Source organism: Adiantum capillus-veneris, chromosome 6, assembly GCF_014529385.1.
Source record: "Adiantum capillus-veneris isolate H3 chromosome 6, ASM1452938v2, whole genome shotgun sequence".
Classification (NCBI taxonomy): Eukaryota; Viridiplantae; Streptophyta; class Polypodiopsida; order Polypodiales; family Pteridaceae; genus Adiantum; species Adiantum capillus-veneris.
Window position 1 is genome coordinate 88,461,678 of NC_140936.1, and position 20,091 is coordinate 88,481,768.

General features: G+C 41.8%; 1 pseudogene; it reads left to right on the top strand.

Annotated features, from left to right (window-relative positions):
• The first annotated feature begins 8,704 nt into the window (after nt 1-8,704).
• On the top strand, nt 8,705-10,814 carry LOC147455861 (glutathione S-transferase F10-like; annotated as a pseudogene).
• The last annotated feature ends 9,277 nt before the right edge of the window (nt 10,815-20,091 follow it).

Here is a 20,091-nt window from a genome sequence, read left to right on the forward strand (position 1 = left end):
AAGAATCAAGACAGAAGTAGAGCGCAACATAATGCTACAAAGAGTGGAGTGCAAGTTAATGAAAGTTTCAAAAGTTCAACATGGAAGAACTCTTGAGACATTAGTTATATATTTATATATTATTTGTTGCACAAATACTGGAAAACAAAGTCATAAGAAAATTATACTTGTCGATATCTCTCTGCAGAATGGTGGTTGTTGTATTGTCACCCGATCAAAATTGCATGTTTCAGCTGGTACATTAGCAGGAGATATGGCTTGTACAATGTATACAAAGAGAATAGGGTGTGGATTCACTACAAGAGGTTGTGTGCTCTTGTGGCGCTGTTAGCGACGGAAATACACTGGGTTTTTATAACCCCCGGCGTCGCTAAAACCGTCGCTACGAGCGTCGCTACGAGAGCGTCGCTATAGGCATCGCTATATGCGTCGCTATATAGCGACGCTCATAGCGACGGTTATAGCGACGTTTACACAGAAGACTATAGCGACGCTCGTAGCGACGCTACAGAGCCATAAATAGCGACGCTTATAGCGACGCCCGAGAGATTTTTTTTTTGGTGGCAGGGCATTCAATGCCCTGCCACCCATCAACCATATTGCACTTGATTCACTTTTTAAAAAAAGTGCAAGGGTAGATAATAGACCCAAAATAGTCACCCACAAGACGCATTGTTTGCAAAATTGACAATTGTACACATCATAGGCAAAATGAATTGATTGGCAAATGTAATAATGACAATTGTACAACATCATAGGCATAAAGAATTGATTGGCAAAAGGAACTGCGGTGACAAATGTAATAATATACATGGTTCAAAAAGACGTATAAAATCCGTCTCATGATACATAAGCTATGAGAAACCCTAAACTAATGCTATCTAGCTATGGCTAAACTGACGTCGTCTAGTCAGATGTCTCATCGCGTCCAAGCGGCGTATCTGTCGGATTCTGCAAAAAAAGACAATAAGACAGCTTTCAGTAAGTATAAACATATAACGACATTTATAAAACAATACAAAAAATAAAAAAGAGTAAACCCTAATACTAACCATGCCGCCGCGAGAACTGAGAATGTCCATCAGGGCGTTTAAGCCCTTCCTGCCTGCGTACTCGCGCTCGTACGGTGTGGGATCACGTCCTGTCATCGACCACTGTGAAAACATACAAAGATTTCATTATGTTAGAATTAAAAAACTCATAAACCCTAAACTATCGAACATAAAGAGCAATGTGAAAACACTTACAAAATCGGCCTCAAATGATGCCCATCCACCGCTCCCCAAGTGGTGCGAGCTCCCTGCCTCTACTCGCGCTCTGGCTGCATCCTTTTGTTGCTTCCACTTGTCGGGATTCTCGCACGCTGCTTTCTTCGCATTCTTCCAATCTTCTTTGGCCAGCCAATCTGGCCTGTTCCACCCATTCTTGATTGCTTTTTGCACTTCGGAACGCTTGTGTTTGCAGTATTCGCGCATTCGAATCTTCATCAGGTCTTCATTGAAGCGCTGAACCCGTGTTGGAACGGGAAACTCATCATGAAGTATGATGATGACTCTGTTTTTTAAATCACTTGGTACTTCACTCCATTTGTTTAGTATGTAGTGTCTAAACAGCTGAGAGCAAAGACCACGCATGCGCGAGATCACCTTCTTGCCGTCATCATCCATGATGATGCCGCCGCTGAAGTCGATGGAGTAAGACAAGCCCTCTGGCCGGTGACGCGTGAACCTGGGTGTCCCGGCAGGGGTCTCTAGCGGCGTGTCGATGGGGGTACGGACGTCAGGTGTCTCCACCGGCGTCTGGGCCCCAAAGCGAGGAGTGTCGAGTGGGGTGGCTCCTGGTGGAGTAGGTAGAGGTGTGTAGCTTCTAGGAACAGTCAGCCGTGCAAAACCTGGCGTAGATGGCGATGCTGTGGCGCAACCCCGAGAGTACTCCCACTCTTCTTCAGTCACTTCGTCACCGCATTGTTGTGAGCTTTTCAATTGGTTGTGCAACCATCTTAAGCTCATGAAGGTTGGTAGGCTCTCCAGAACCGCTGGATAGTGCATCGGTGGTCGTCTTCCCCATCTCCACTCGATTCGTGCCCTTTGTCGCTCTTGCTTTGCATCCTCATATTGTGAAATCCACTTTTGCATCACTAGATTGTGAAGCATGCAAAATCAGTTGATTTTAGCCTCTAGATCTTCCGTCATCTTCTTCTCAACACCGAGATTGCACATGACAATCCCAGATATGCGCTCATCATCTATGGTTCGCCATAGCGTGTCCCGCGATTTATCAAATCCGTCTAGCCACTCTCCAATGTACACTAGGGACTCTGATACCAACCAAACTCTGCCATGCTCCCCTCCAGACGTGCCTTTTGACGCACATATCCCTTAAGAGTTTTCATGAAACGCTCTAAGAAGAACATCCATCTGGAATGAACTGTGCCAGCTATTTCCACCTCATCAACTATGTGAACAAGAAGATGCACCTGAATGGTTAGCATTGTAGTAGGAAAATGTTTCTCAAACATGCACACAAGCTCCGCAGCATTTATTTTGGCGAATGGTATGGAGTCTACGTTGATCTCCTTTTGTGAGATCCATTGCACCAGCTTTGCAAGTTTGTAGATTGTGTTACGGATGTCGAGAGACAAACATCCCTCAATGGCAACCGGTAAAATAAACTGTAAAGTATGTGCAGCAATGATATTAAAGTCCACATTTTATGCAATGATATTAAAGTCCACTATGAACGTACATGACACATTTTATGCCAATCGTGTGACTTCAAACCGGTAAGCTTTCCTTCTTTAGTAAAACACGTTCGGAGCGAGTGCATTACGCCAGTGGGGGTCCGCAAAGATCGAATGGTCTCTTTTACTTTGCGTTCTTGGGCTCCTGTGAAAATCCATGGTGCTTTAGGGAGTTTTATCGATCCATCAGACGCTGTTTGCGGCCAATATTGCTCCATACGATCCACATTTCTAAGGTCAACTCTGGCTCCCAAAGTATCTTTCTTGCCGGTCAGATGGTCCCATAGTAGATTACCCACATTCTTGAATATGTGCATTGGATCGAGCAAGTGATTGATCATGAGTCGGTGCCAGTATGGTAACTCGTACCATAGAGATAGTCTCTTCATCCCTGGAGGCAATCCGTCATCGCACATCTCCTTCTGTTCTAACCATGCTTGTGCAGACATCCTTGGTGGCTCTCTTCCCAAAAAGCCGTCGCGTAACACATGATTCTCTGGAAGATACGCTTGATGACCTTCGTAGATTTGCTTCTTCAGTGAGGGTGCCCTACGTGCATTCAGTCTAGGTCCACATGTGACACATTCTCTGTATCCGCTTGTTTGAAGCCCTGCATGTATACACATGATAATAGATCAACTATGGGATATCTTTTGTGGAGATCTACTCGATATCTTTCGGAATCACATTTCGGACACTTCTCCATGTCTATGTATTCCCCTCTGAAAAGAATGCAGTCATTAGGACAAGCGTGGATAGAATTGTAATCCATCCCCAAGTTTCGCAAAATCTTTCTTGCTTCATCTCGGGAATCTGGCATCACATTGTCAGCTGGTAGTATGTGCTCTTTCAGCAATCTACACAACATAAAAATATGATACAGTCGTGTAAAAATCTATCAGATCATTATACATTTAGAGTTTTATTAAAGTAAACTAATTGTAATAGATCACCTGAAAAGCGTTGTGACGCTAGTGTCACTCCATCCAAACTTTGCCTGCATGTTGAGAAGAACGAGGAGTGCTTTCAATCTAGACATACGTGCTCCATTATACAATGGCATATCGGCTTCACTTTTCATATCATCATAGATAAGCCTTTCTGAATCCATGATCGTCTCGATCATTTCATCAATCTCGGGCTCAAACATTGCCTCGTTGGGAATGTGCTCTGCATGATCATCCCCCGAGCTGTCAGAGGCTACATCTTGTGGCCTCACATATGCTGCTTGACCAAAGCGCCTGCGAACACGTCTATTGGGTTGCAAGATTGCTGCTTGTTGGCCAGCGTCAGAGTCCGACGAGTTATAATTGGCAACAACTCGATCTATAATAGATGGATCGAACTCGCCAAATTCGCGAACGTGCTGCAAAGAAACACGTCTTGTCCGTCGCACAACATGCTTGCATTGATTACAAGGACATAAGACCCTCGTTGAGAGATAGGTGTTTCTGTTGGACGGTCCCACATCCTCGTCGCTACTCATAATGAGGATAAAAAACTTATAACCTGGACAACAAATTTAATATTCTATTGGCATTCTTCGTCTTATCTCTCTCTCTCTCTCTCTCTCTCTCTCTCTCTCTCTCTCTCTCTCTCTTTACCTCACATTCTCTAGTCATGTCCAATCCCCACACACCTCGGTCTAGAGGTGCACGGAGATCAGAACCACCGGGTTATAATCTCGTCTTTATTGGTCAATACCTATATTTGTGGGTACAAGAAATCTACACACCCACGTCTACATGATACTGCATGTAGTGGACAAAACCCCTTTGCCTCTTCTCTAGCTGTAGCACTTCACAGCATCTTAACATCTTTTCACAGTAGATCTTTTCACTGTTCGTCTAACTCTAAACCCTAAACCGTAAGTAATTCTTGCGTGGACTCGATCTAACGTAAATAAGCGTAAATCTAACTAAAAATAAACCTAAATCTAATTTAACGTAAGTCTACATCTAACCTAATCTTTAACGTCTTTTGGGATAGTTTCCTACGACGTTAAAACTCTCTTCTTCTTGTGTGTGTGTGTGTGTGTGTGTGTGTGTGTGTGTGTGTGTGTGTGGGTAAACCTAAATAAACCTAAGTCTAATCTAATATAACATAAATCTAAATCTAACGTAAATTATGTTATATTAAAAACAAAGAACTAAACTAACAGGGATTATAAGAACCTTAAAACTGATTTAACACATAATTTTTCACATAACTCGGCAAGAGTTGGCATTCTCATCACTAAAGATGTGAGAGTTAACTTCCGGCGGTGACGCTGCCTCATCTCCATCCACATCTAACGACAGCAATTGGCCCTTTAGACCGTTCTTGCTCTTGTTACTAACTTTGAAGTTGCTGTTGACTGACTAGAGGTTGTCTAGATGGTCATTGTGTCGGGGATGTAGTGACTCTTGCCGCCCTGAAGATCCACCTTCTTCCCTATCTTCTGAAGACATTTCACCAGTACTTTTGGATCGACGGAGCCCACCATGAGTGAAGGCAGCAATACCCTATATTCCATTGAGGGCTTTCTTCACCCGCTTCATGCAGGCATCGCAGTCTATGGAGACCTAAATCTAATCTAATATAACGTAAATCTAAATCTAGCGTAAATAAACGTAAATCTAGTTAAAAATAAACCTAAATCTAATTTAATGTAAGTCTACATATAACCTAATCTTTAACGTCTTTTAAGATAGTTTCCTACGACGTTATAACTCTCTTCTTCTTGTGTGTGTGCGCGTGTGTGGATGTGTGTGCCAATGAAAAGAGATAAATGGTATAACCTTTCTATCACCCATGCCAAGTATGATAGATTGATTATGCCATTTCCCTCTTGAATAATAGGTCTTGAGTTCAACTCCTCGTCGGCTAGATCTTTAGGTCTTTTAATTTTAATTAGTTTCCTACAACGTTAAATTAGTTTCTCTCTCTTTCTCTCTCAATGTGTGTGCGTTTTTTTGGATCGTATGCATGTTTTCTCTCTCTTTTCCTCTCTCAATGTGTGCGTTTTTTGTTTATGCATGTTCTCTCTCTCTTTTCCTCTCTCAATGCGTGCGTTTTTTGTTTATGCATGCTCTCTCTCTCTTTTTCTCTCTCAATGTGTGTGTGCATTCTTTGTTTATGTATGTGTGTGTGCGTTTTTGTTTTTGTTTGTACTCTCTCTCTCTCTCTCTCTCTCTCTCTCTCTCTCTCTCAAAAACACTATGTGTGTGTGTGAGAGAGAGAGAGAGGGAGAGAGAAAGAGGGGAAGGGAACATGAGAATGAGGAGAGGGAAGGAGCATACCTGGCTCTCCTTCCTCTCCTCGTGTGTGTGTGTGTGTGTGTGTGTGGAGAAGAAAAAGAGAGAGAGAGAGAGGGAGAGCGTTACCTGCTCCTTGCTTGAGGGCGCCGAAAAACTCAGATCTGAGATCTGAGTTTTTGGGCGCGCTCGGTTATTTTTTTAGCCCAGCCGGCGTCGCTATGAGCGTCGCAAATTTATTTGTAAATTTGCGACGCTCATAGCGACGCTTATAGCGACGCCGGGAATTTTTTTTTTGAGCGTTGCTGTGTGAGCGTCGCTAATATGAATAGCCTCTTGTAGTGATTCTCATTTGAATGTAGTCACTGAATCGAATCTGTCCATTGTACTGGCCATGTCCATAAGGAAAGAAGAACGGAAAAAGAGCTGACTCTATTGTGATGTCTTTGAAATATGATATCCGGCTTGGCAAGCCATTGTACATGAAGGAAGCAACACGATTGAGAAGCATATCTCCATTGCGGAGCTGTATGGAACCAAACTCATGCGTGTTGTACGTGGCATATGTGTGTCTTCTTGATGGCTCAGCCAATGTTTCCAAAATCGAGAAGCTGTTTTCATTCTGGGATTGCTCCATCAAGTCGAAGGGTTGTACCTCTGAATGACGACGGATCATTTCTCCTAGAACCTCTTCAAATAGTATGCACAACCCTATTCTTTTGTGTGGTCGTTCCGCCATGCACTTATATCTCTGTAATATGGGATTGTTCTTGATTTTGAAAGCCAGAACATCTGAAATGGTTGAGGTGGATAGCTCATGACTTGTTGAGTGTAGACTAGCAGCACTTGACCAAGATATTAGTGGGTTATCTAGCAGTGACCTCCGCTCTAGTGATCCTCTTGCTATTGCATGTGTAGTTTTTGTCACACTGATCGATACATCTATAATGCAAAGCAATTGTGTGTGTATTTGTCGGGCAGAGAGAATACGCTCTATGTAGTCAGGTGTATGAATGGAAATATATCTTTGATGGGAATTAGTTGTTTTACAAGAAGTACACGTCATCCATGAGTATTTGACTTCTGCATGTTCCAAAGCGCTCAACAACAATACTGAAGTGAGTGCAGCAGGACTGTCTATGTCATTTGTTTCACGGCCTCGTTTGTTGTTGTACGTGAGGTTTGTCATTGTGCAAGAAGGACACAGTTCTAGATTGTGAGCGAGGATGTCACATTGCATGATCCAATCTTTATATAATGGAGTAATTTCAAACCATGATCTAGCATATGGATGGTGAGCTGCTTTCAACTTGGCTGCAGTTCGTTTCCTGGCATCGTGGCACTTGGACTTTAACCTTGCAAGCCTTGAGAACTTCATATTGATACCTAGTATTGTGGAAATGAGGACAAATACAGTATGGCATCAACTATTTAGGTGAAAAGTTAAGATGCAAAGAGTGGATTTACGATTGCAATATACTATATGTGTTTACTACTCAAATAGTTATATGTATAATTAATATATATAGATGTTGGTCGACATCGATTGTATAGTTATGAAAGCAGTATGCAAGTAAAGCAAACTGAAGGAAGAAAGTTGCAAAATTCTAAAGCAGGCAAGTCGATAAAGCATCAATGAATTGCAATTTGAAATGAAGTACTTCACTGACCTGTAATGTGGTACAGATGTTTTCGGATTGTCCAAGCTACACGCCGATCTTTGGCTCAAGCTACAAGAAAAGAATGTGAATAGTTAAACATTTCATCCTACAGTGAAGCGCCATAAATTGAAGATGCTAAGTATACAGTGCATGGCATGCAGAAGTGCCATACAAAAGTATGGTGGAGAGTTGGCACTGTGGTCTCTCCAAAAGTTATAAGAAACAGAAGCCGTGCCCTACCCCGTAGCGTTTATGTGTTGCGCCAAGCAAACGCGTAGTCATGGGGAGTTGGATGGAGATAACGAACCTTGCAATGTAGTCCAGCTAGAGATACGCTTGCGCAATCCAAATGTCTAGTGTCGTTAGTATATGTTCTCTCTGTAGGACACAAAATATGCATCAGCATAATACAGGGCATGCAAGGAAAAACAAGACAGTGTCATCATTCGGCTCATCGGCATGTTGGAATCGCCCTTTGTTTCCACGAGCCAGACCCACCTACGTCCACCTTACCTTTTGAAACTGCGCCCTCCCATGATGGACAATATGTCAAGTATGTGAAAGGTGAGGCTCGTTTTGACATAATTTACTCCATCTATGTTGGTTTTACGATTTTCGTAGAATTTTGGATGCATGTCAACTTGATGCAATGGTTTCACATTTGAATCGATGTTCAGTAGGCATATTCCTATCTCTCCTCTCTGTCCCCCCCCCCCTCTCTCTCTCTCTCTCTCTCTCTCTCTCTCTCTCTCTCTCATGGCACAGTTCTGTTCTAGTGCTATTGAAACAGAGGATATAAGATATGGATCGATGATCGAGTGGCATATTCCTCTCTCTCTCTCTCTCTCTCTCTCTCTCTCTCTCTCTCCTAACTACTAATAACGACTTTTACAAAGGCCCAGAGCCCAGATTTTAACGATTTCTCTCTCTCTCTCTCTCTCTCTCTCTCTCTCTCTCTCTCTCTCTCTCTCTCTCTCTCTCTCTCTCTCTCTCTCTCTCTCTCTCTCTCTCTCTCTCTCTCTTTCTCCCCCCCATGAAAAAGGCATAATTGCTTGCGAACCTGCCTGATGGTTTTTGAATTTCTCGAAACTGCTGCAGTGTTGGTACGGATCTGCCTGATTGGTGCAAAACTGCCTGGTGCGCTGATGCTGCTGTGCAAAATTGCGAGCCTGCCTAGTTGCTGCGAACGTGTCTACTGTGCTAATGCTGTTGCGAACGTGGCTGCAAACGTCCAAACTGCCTGCTGCGCTGATGCTGCTGCAGAATTACGAACCTGCTTGGTTGCTGCGGATGTGCCTGTGCGTTGATGCTGCTGCGAACGTGGCTGCGAAGTACTGGAATTTGTTTACGTGCAGAGGCTTTATGCGGATTTATTTTACTTGGTTTATTTACGTGAAGCTTTTCACTTGAAGCGCGTGGCCATACGATTTGATCATGTGGGCAAAGGCTATGATCATGCCAAGTGGCTACTTGTGAGCTCAAAGATCTAGAAAAGGACCTTTGGCTCACTAAGTAAATACCTGCACTTGATGTGAAAACTGCCCAAAATGAGGAGAAACTGAGTGAGATCAGCACGTGCTATATAGCACAACCCGCAGTAGGCTGTATGGGACCTGTTATGTAGAAAACGACACTGATAAAAATTCTGCACAAAATGACAAAATTGCCTGTACACACCTGCCTGTAGTGGAAACAGAGGCCAAAATGAGCCCAATGTTTTTGTTGACCTACGAACGCTCGCCAAAGCTCACAAAAATCGGAGAAAATGAGCAGGTGTGTGCTGGAGCTGCCTACTGGCGACTAAGCTCGGAAGGACGCAACCTGCTCTGATACCAATTGTTGGAATTAGGGTTGAAGAGAAATGCACACAGCTTAGAGAAGATGAAGGAAGCTCAAGGCACACAACTAAGAGTGTGTTACTTAGTGTGCAATGGAAAGATAGATAGCCCTACAGTGATGGGCGTATATACAATGCACAAGGAAAAAAACCTCTTAAAGAGGGAGAAAATGCCCCAGCAGTTCTAGTGTGTTCACACACATCACTACCACATGTATATGGTAATAGCCTTTTTTGCCAAACCACGAGATGCTACCCTTTTTTGGTCTCCTACTAGCTCCATCCTCATGCAACCAAAATGTCGTTGATTTCTCTCTTCCTTGCCACCCACTCCCTTTTGGCTCCAAATTGCACCCTACCCAATACTACTCGCACTTTTTTCCTTGCAATATATTTTTTTAGCACCATTCTCTAAAGGACATGATCTCTCTCTCTCTCTCTCTCTCTCTCACACACACACACACACACACACACACACACACACACACACACACACACACACACACACACACACACACACACACACACACACACACACACACACTCGAAAGTTGAGAAGGCAATTCACAATAGATCGATGATGGCGTGAAGTTGCATGGCATTCCGTGCTCCACCTGCAGAATGTGTGGGCTAGCTACCCTGCTAGAGATGGTGCCATTTAATATCACGAAGGGTGAACACAAGAAACCCCCCTTCCTCGCTTTGTAGCCCTTTGAACTTATTTTAGTGTTTTAAAATGAAGATGTCACTCCTTTGGTCAGTCTTATGGTCTCCATATGGTTTGAGGTATGGAAATTCGTCAGGTTCTTGCTTCGAAGTGGCTTCATTTTCTATGACGTTTGATGATTTGCAGAATCAAGAGCCATAGCATGCTATGTAGCAAAGAAATACAAGAAACAAAGTGCTTCTTTGTATGGGAGCAATGCAACCAAGAGAGCTCTTATTGGCGGCAATAAATAGAGGTGGAAGGGTAGCATTACGCGCCGCCAGGACATCCCATTTTCGATCAGTTGGTCATAGATCCTTTGAGAGGGGTGCCAACAACGGTAGTGGAAGAAAGTTCAATCAAGTTTGTCAAGGTTTTGGATATCTATGACGATCGCTTGGAAAAATCCCTATACCTTGCCAACGAGTCCTTTAGTCTTGCTGACCTAACACATCTACCTTTAACTCATTATCTCATGAATCTGCCCAAGGTGGTGCACATCTTTTCATGCTCAAAAAATGCAATGGCATGGTGGGATAAAATCTAAGCTCGACCAAATTTTAAAAAAAAAAGTCGTTACCATGTCTCCTCCCTGACCTACCAACTTTTGAAAATGAAAACATGGGCAAGATAAAGCTTTGGTCATATCATTCAATTGCGCTCGAACTCAAACATGCAAATAGTGTAGCTTCCTCTATCAAAACATGATTGATGTCCTAATATATTACCAAAGTTGTTGTGAATCACTAGGATTTATTACTATTCTCCTACATTCAATTGGAAAAAAGCATGTTATAATATAATAATAATAATAAAAATAAAAATGCATCCGTCATTTTTCTCCCTAAGGGGTCACATGAGGAGTGTGTGGGCACGTGGTCAAAAAGGCCTAAGTATGAATGTCCCATTGTAACCACCTATGCTAATATAAGGCAGACAATTGTAGGTTTAATCTTGCTTGTGCACTCACATCATAGTATCACTGTGATTCTTTTTCCACGAGTACGCATCACCACATTGAAGAAACTTTTGATCAATCTAACAACCTTACCAAAAATATCATTAAATATGATTTAATCTTTTTAATTACAACCAGTATATACTTAGTATGTGACCACTTTTTGCAATTTGTATAATTATTGAGACACTACACTAGAGGATCTTTTTGTGGTATCTTTCATCAGCTGAGATTATAAAATGTCATGAACTCATTTGTAGAATATAAAATTTGTTCCAATTACAAATTTGTGAAGATTTTTCTTCTTTTGTCCTCTTTAAATGACTCATTGTTATATTTTTCTAGTTGTTAACTACAGTAAATTTGTTCAGCATTATTACCTTTATTATGTTTACCACAATTTTAAGGGCACAAGAACTTCAAGACAAGTGCTTAGGTAAGCTCTCTTTACTTTCTTTTAATTTTTTGCAAAGTTATTCAGAAAACTCAGATCATATTTTACTAACAAATAAGATATCAAATTTTATGGTAGTATCTTTTCATGTTACACAATCAAATATCAAGACTAATTGTAATTTATAGTACTAAGTTCGTTCAACATACTAAATGTCCTGTGTATGGCCTGGCCACCCTCTTAAAGCATATCTATTGATTGCATTCAAAGAGAAAAAAAATGCAAGTACACAAACTCAAATTAGGTGGCTTGCTTATCAAAGAACCCCTAGAGACAACTAAGTGGATACACTCAAGCAGTTTGCAACAAGGAAATATATCGTTGGACACTTTTAGAAGGGAGGCCTTTTTTTTTTCTCTTTCGTCTAGTTGTGAGGGTTTTCAAGGAGATATGGGGAAAATCCCCTAACTCACACATGCCTATGTACAGTGAAAAGGTGAGGATATACCCCTTTACTTAGCCTTTTGTGCGGTTAGTGTAAAGATTGAGGGCTATCTAAGAAGACTATTGGTTGCAATTAATATACGATAGACAACATATGTTTGTGCACAATCAAAGTGCAATGATGGAAGGGTGATGGAGAATGTAGAGCTAACAACTATAAAAGGAGCACCCATTTCATTGTGGCGGTTACCATCACTTTGGCTAATGCTTCGACTATCATTTTGCCTTAGCTAGCCGCTACCTAGGCCATAGTTGGCATCTATATGGTAGTGAGTCATATCATTCCTAATCATTTTGCTGTTAGTTATCTTAGTCATGATTTCATTTATCTTGTTGGCTTTATTTTTCATTATAGTGCAGTGTCTCACTCATCTACTAACCAACTTTTGCATTTGCTATCACTTTTCACTTTGGCTACTACTTCGACGATCGTTTTGCCATAGCTAGTCATTGCCTATGTTATAGGATCGTCTCTATGGTACTAGAGTCACACCATTCCTAATCATTTTTTTGTTATTTGATAGAGCTCGTCTTGTTAATTTTATCCTCCATTTGATAGGGCGAGCAAATGTACCCTTGGCGTTCAACCTGCGCTCATAAGTGAATGTCCTTGCTCGACTCTTTTCTTGCACACATGCAGTTCACAAAAGTCTTGCTCGATTGTTGTTAATTGATGACAACAATTTCAGAGTGGACAGAGCGAGTTGCAGTCTTTGTAGGGTCGTCTGCACTAGTGAGACTCTCTCCTGCAACGTGAACGATGCTTGAACTGGGTGAAGGGGGTCGGGAGGGGTTTGGGGGGGGGAGGGTCGGGAGGGGTCGGGCCGTTGAGCCCTCCTTCACAACTAGCTGCCACGATTCGATTGGGATAACCCCTTTTTCGAGTGATACCACTTGTTTAGAGCTACATCCCACGTGGTGGCTACAACACTTCCAACACCTATCACGATGCCATCGTCTTTCGCTTGAAGCGCCACAAAATCTTGGAAAAAAAAATTATAGTGCGACTTACTTGTCCAGCCACTCACCTCAATGGCACTCGTGGTCCTGGGTCGTGACGCATGGTGGAACGACCTCGTCTATAAGTGATGCAGGGTCAGAGTCGAGGGAACAACGGTGGATGCTTTATCAATGGGGTGCGAGGCATTAGAGATGTTGGATCTCCGCGGCAGGGGGGGGGGGGGAGGCAAGACTTTTATACACACGGGGTCACACCCTACTCAGCAAGTCGCGCTAGCTCAGTTGGATAGGGTGGAGCTTTGTGTAGTGAACGTCTAGGGTTCGAGGAGCAGTCTATGCAAGGGTAACCCTAATTTTTTGCTTCATCAAATTTGATCAACATCGGATCAAATTTCCGTCGTCGATCCCTCGACTTCACTCGTGGCACTTACAATATGAATCCTAGTTGGACAAACTGAAGCTTTTTGCATGCCAAGTTGCCAACGTGAGATGTTCAATCAAGAGTTTTTGCCCACATAGTGAATCATATTAGGGTTGAAGATGGTTTTCTTGGACTTTGCTTGAAATTGGAACCCAAGCTATGGATTGCTTGCATTGAGGATTGGGAAACATGCTCATTGCAATGAAGGTGGTGAAAAACACCGAGGAGTCACTTCAATGCTCGAAGCTCTCAAGGTAAAATGGTCTATTGATATTCACCGCCATGGAATACCTATAGCTTACATCAAGCCATTTGTAAAATCATGTGGATGCATTGTTAAAAAGAATCCTCACATGTCAAATACTCGATGCAATGATTTCGATCTCAATAAGATGGCAATGTCCGTAATCAACACAAATAGAGATAGTGTGGACAAGCATCTCACACATATAATGATAGAGCACAAGGTCAAGCTAGTGATTGCCTGATCGTCAAAGAAGCATACACATTCCAAAGTTAAAGTGGACTACATATGCCATAGAGGAGGAACACCCAAGCGGAGTGGATTGATAAAGCGATTACGAACATCAAAGAAGTGTGGTTGCACATTCAAGGTACAAGTGGAGTTCATAGAGGAACACGACGATGTTCTCATTATTGTCAATCCAATCCATCAAGGGCATGTTCCTGGGTCAAGAAGTGATCTTTATCATTTGCCAATTCACCCATGCATCATAAAATGTTGCTTGGATGACTTATTTGATGTTGGAATCTCTCACCATGTTTCACAATTGTCATTGTCCAAAGAAAAGATCCAAATGGAAAGGGCTTCCATACTAGAGCGCACAATCTACAGATTCTTTATGATCCCAGGGGAGATCCAAATGTTGTCATATTGAGCTCGCATTCAAGGTACTTCTAAACAACTACGTGTGAATAAAATCTTTAGTGAGTGTAATAGAATGTGAAAATTTATGGCATGTGTGGATGGTTCTTACAGATAGAGTAAGTAATGATGATTGGACAACAATGTATATGGAAGCTTTAGCCTTGCAAAAACTACATAAGGTAAGATCCAAACCAATGAGAGTATCCTTACCATAAATACTATGTCATGATAAATTGTTACATGTAGGTGTTGTACATCCAACCATATAATCCCAATGCCATGGATCCAAAGATAGACCATTCATCTTAATATTGCAAGATGAATGGATGCTCGAGATAGCTATGCGTTTTTCTCAAAATAACTCGTGGGCAATTGATAGTACCTTCAAAACAAATGCAGTTGGTCTAACATTGTTTGCGGCTGTGCTTCCCAATCAACTTGGTGTGGGTATTCCAATATGGTTCATGTTGTGCACCTCAGATGTTGGTGGTCGCCATGAGGTTATAGCTTTAGAGTTAACACTTCGTAAAGTGTTCTCTAAAATGGGACATACCCTTCCTAGTGCTCTTGTTATTGACAAATCACAACAAGAACTTGAAGCCTTACTCAATGTAGTGGAGGAAGATCCACATTGTTGGATGCATGAGGCAAATGATGATCGATCCCAAATTTCTTGCCATGTGTTGTTGTGTTGGTTCCACACCAAGATGGTTTGGGTTGAAAATTTTCTTCCACAGGTATTTCTTTTTCTTATAGCATGTTTTGTGAATAGCGAGAATTTTTTGTGATAGTACATTCCTCCTGTGGAAGGTTCCCATGGAGATGCGCAGAGATGTATACGTGGAGATGTCAAATCTCATGCATAGTGCAACAAAGGAAGACTTTGTGGGAAGATACCAACTATTGCTTCAAAGATATGCATCCTACCATAATATAGTTTGATACATCACAAATGGTTGGTGTGGGGATTCTTGCATGTGGAGAAAACGATGGCCAAAGTTTGGAAGGCTTTTCAACCACGGAAACATGGACACTACAAATTTAGTAGAGCGATTCTGGCAGTACATAAAGTATACCCTTTTGGAAGCACGTATCAATTGATCAATTGTAGAGTTATTGCATGCCCTTGTGGGAGACTCTAAGACTGGCAATCGCATGGGGGGAACCTTGTTGAGATTCTTCAAAAAAAAGAAAGAAATAGGTATGGTTTTGTAACTTTCCCTTGCTTTTTACTCAGAAACTATCCTAATATGCATAAAATATGTTTTGGTGATAGCCGCACACACATCGACTGAAAGAAGGGGAGAAGCTCTTGCAAAGATACAAAGAGGACCCAACAAGCTTGCAAGTTGTGTATGAGATGTTGTTGCAATTTCATATACGGAGCATGACTACTCCAAATATATGGTACTATGTGAGCTTACAAAGCAACTATTGTGGCTGTCCAGATTGGGGTTCAGAATGTAAACACTTATATGGCATTTGCCTTATAGTCATGCGATACCTTCCCCACTTGAATACCATTTTTCCCATAGTGGACAATGCACACGAGATTATGTGTGGTGACTCTAATGACATTGATGTTGGTGAAAAATTGCAAGAGGAAGAGGTGCTCACTACATTCAAAGAAGTCCAGGCAACCCTTTTAGCCATACAAGAAGGACTACCTTCAAAGAGTGGCAAAGAGAAAGAGATAATCATGCACCAATTGACAATGGCAAGAGATGCCTTGAGATCATTGGTGTCCCCATCTCAAATAGACATGTCATGGTCATCGTGAAAGATCCAAAGAAGATTTTGATCAACCCAATCATGTGAGCATAGCCACTAACCAACACCCAAAAGCCACCTCATCACACAACTGTACTAAGGAGAAAGCATCAACGAGGTCGACATCAAGTCCGTTTTGAAGGAAGGGCGCGAGTTTGATGCACTCATTGTTGTACTAAGACATTAATTGTAGATCCTGCTAGTACATTTTTGTGTCTTACATGTCATGCATTATTGCCTTTAGCAAAAAAACATTGCTCTGATGGTGCTGAGAAGAGCATTGTGGGGCAAGGTGCTCAGGTTTGTGATGACTCTAATAGTTTTTATTGTCAAATAGTGGCATGTGAGTATCCAAATTCTGAAAATGAAGAGTGAATCTTCACATTGAGCCTTGATAATGGTTGTAACAAGATTAGGGTCCTTGCCTCCTCTATGAGAATTCTCCTTGTGTATAGAGAACACATTCCAATTCAAATAGATTTTATTTGAAGTTTTATTTGCCATTTTCTTGGTGGTTGTAGATCTCAATTTCTTTCAATTCTTAAAAATTATTGAGAGTGATTTAAACTATATGACCTCGCCATGACATTTCTTTGTTGCCACATCTCTTTTTATGGCATCATATTTGGTTTTTCATCTCTCTGGAAAAAAGTAAACTTGGGTACCCGAGTTTACTTTTTTCCAGTGTCTTATCCAAGCTTAGTGTGCACCCTTGGAAGATACTTTGTGTACATTTGGAAGTAAATTAGAAGACCAAAGCAAAAATGGAATAGTTGTGGCATATTTTGTCCATCTCACTACCTTGTAAGTACTCTTACCATATACATGTGGTAGTGATGTGTGTGAATACACTAGGACCGCCGGGGCATTTTTTCCCTCTTTAGGAGGTTTTTCCCCCGTGCCTTGTATATACGCCCATCACTCTAGGGCTATCCATCTTTCCATTTCTCACTAAGTAATACACTCTCTATTGTGTGCCTTGAGCTTCCTTCATCTTCTTCAAGTTGTGTGCGTTTCTCTGCAACCCTAATTCCAACAATTGGTATCAGAGTAGGTTACGTCCTCCCGGGCTTAGTCGCCAGCTGCTCTAGCACACGCCTGCTCACTTTCTCCAATTACAGTGAGGTTTGGCGAGCGTTCGCAGGTGGAAAAATATTTTGATGCAGCTCGTAGAGCTGAGTCTGCTCAGATTTTCGATTCGGGCTCATTTCGGCCTTCGTTTCCACTACAGGCAGGTCTGCATAGACAATTTTGTCATTTTGTGCAGAATTTCTGTCAGTGCCTTTTTCTGCATAACAGGTGCCTTACAGTCTTCTACAGTTTGTGCTATATAGCATGTGTTGTTCCCACTTCGTTTCTCCTATTTTCAGGAGTTTTCACATCAGGTGCAGCATTTACCATGGTTGACAACAACAACACAGATGTGTTCAAGATGTTTGTTGTTAAGGACAGGTTGGATGGGGACAATTACCCTATGTGGGCTTATATGATGCTTCATGTTCTTGTGTCAAAGGGCGTCTGGAATATTGTGCAGGGCATTGATGTATGTCCTGGTTCTGAGGATGTAGGTGATGTTGAGGATGTTGCAGGTCTTGCTGCAAGGATTGCTGCTATTAGAGTTGTTTTGCCTATGGGAGAACAAGCTCGTTGGGATGTAAAGGATGCACATGCTCATGCATTGATTGCGTTGTCTGTGAAGCGCACCATTGTTCCTCACATTCATTCAACAAAATCTGTAAAACAAGCTTGGGATATTTTGGCTAGTCCTTATGCAAGTTGCAATGAGGCTAAAATTGCTTTGCTGCGTAAAGAGCTGGAGTCGAAGATTATGCATGAGGAAGATGATATGGACGCTTTCCTTGCTAGTGTCAAGGATATCAATGAGCAACTCATTTCTGTAGGTGAAGTCATTTCAGAAAGTTCTCTAGTGCAGACTATTCTTGATGCCTTACCAGATTCTTACCAGACTTTTGCTAGTACTTGGAGACTTATGACCCAAGGAAATCCTGAAGTTGTCAAGTTTGATGCATTATGCACATTGCTGTTGCAAGAGTCACTTTCCAGAAAAAAATAGGACTAGATTGTGTGCAGTTGAACAGGCTTTTATTGCTTCTCAAAGAAAGGGTGGTAACATCAATGTAGCCACTTCTTATGGCTCTACTGCGAGTGGCAAAAATTCTGTTTCTAATGCTTCTCCCGGAAACACTTTGTCTTGCAATTCTGGTGATAAGGGAAAAAAGAAAATGCGTTGCCATTATTGTAAAGCTAATGATCACTTGATCAAGTCGTGTCCTAAGTTGAAGGCCAAAGAGGTTAAGAAGAAAGAGGGTGGTTCCACTGCAAATGCTGGTTCCACTACAAATGCAGCCATTGTTGAGTCTTTTGTGAAAGGAGATTGTGATGCTGATGTCGATGCAGAATGGGCTTTTAGCGCAGAGTGCACTTACAATCGTGCTATCCATGATGCATGCTTGTCAGTTGCTACAGATTCACATGTGTGGTATTTTGACAGTGGTGCTACAAAGCACATTACCTCACATCGTGAATTGTTCACCTCTCTCGAGTTTGTCCCTCATGAGAATTCAGTCACTTGTGCCAAACAATGCCTCTTATCCGGTTCAGGGAGTTGGAAAGATTGTGCTTACTGCTGCTAATGGTAGTTCTTTCACACTTGTTGATGCACTTTATGTACCTGGGATCAAAAAGAATCTCTTGTCTGTATCCGCACTTGCTAGACTTGGACTTGTAGTCAAATTTATGGATGACAGATGTACAATTCATGATCTGAGTTTTGGTGATGAAATTGTTGCATCTGGCCTTTTGTGTTGTGGGCTGTATAAGATCACTTTGTATGACAAGTGTGGACAAAATTTTGCAAATTCTATTACAGATTCAAGGGCTATTTCAGATGAAAAACTTTGGCATGCACGTTTTGGTCATCTGAATTTTGCCAGTTTGCTGCGTTTGCAGAAATCTAATATGGTTGCTTCTTTGCCACCTCCTGAAGCACCTGTAAACATGTTTGTGAAGGCTGTATTTTGGGTAAGATGCAGCGTTCTAAATTTCCAAAGGATGGTTCAGTTCGGGCCACATGCAGGTTGCAGCTTGTGCATAGTGATGTTTGTGGGCACATGCAAACTCCGTCCTTGGGCAATTACCTATATTTCGTGACTTTCATTGATGATTACTCCAGGCATGCATGGGTATTTCCGCTTAAAGAGAAGTCCGAATTTTTTATGTGCTTCAAACAATTTTTGGCTATGGCTGAAAATGTCTCGAAATGTACTATGGGCACCCTCCGTTCCGATCGAGGGGGGGAGTATATGTCTCATGAATTTAATGCATTTCTGGCTAGTCATGGGATAAAACACCAATGTATAGTGCCTTATACACCTAAGCAAAATGGTGTTGCTGAGAGGAAAAACAGGTCACTAACGGAAATGGCACAATGTATGGTCAAAAGTCAAGCTTTGCCACATTCTTTTTGGCTTGAGGACATCATGTGTGCCACTTATATACATAGCAGGTGTCCTACAAAAGCTTTGCAGTCTATTACTCCATATGAAACATGGCATGATAGAAAGCCTTCTATTGAGTACATGCGTGTTTTTGGCTGTTTGGCATATGCTTTGGTGCCACAAGTGCAGCGCAAAAAATTGGATGATAAGGCTGTCAAATGTATTTTTGTTGGTTATAGTGCTGAAAGCAAAGGTTACAGGTTGTATCATCTGCAAACAAAACAAATTTTGGTTTCGCGGGATGTAGTGTTTGTGGAAGATTCTATTCAACCCTTGCTGTCATGTACTAGAGAAGGTAATGTAAGCTCACAGGACATTTATGACACTTTGTTGCCTCTTTTCAGTGGTGGAAATACAAAGGTAATTTCCAATGAGGCAAATGTACAGCCTATGGGGGTTTCTGAAAATGTTACAGATCAGCCTATTACTGATGCAGATGTACATGATGTACTTGATGAGGAAAGGGCTAAAAATGAGCAGGCTAGAGGTATGCCAAA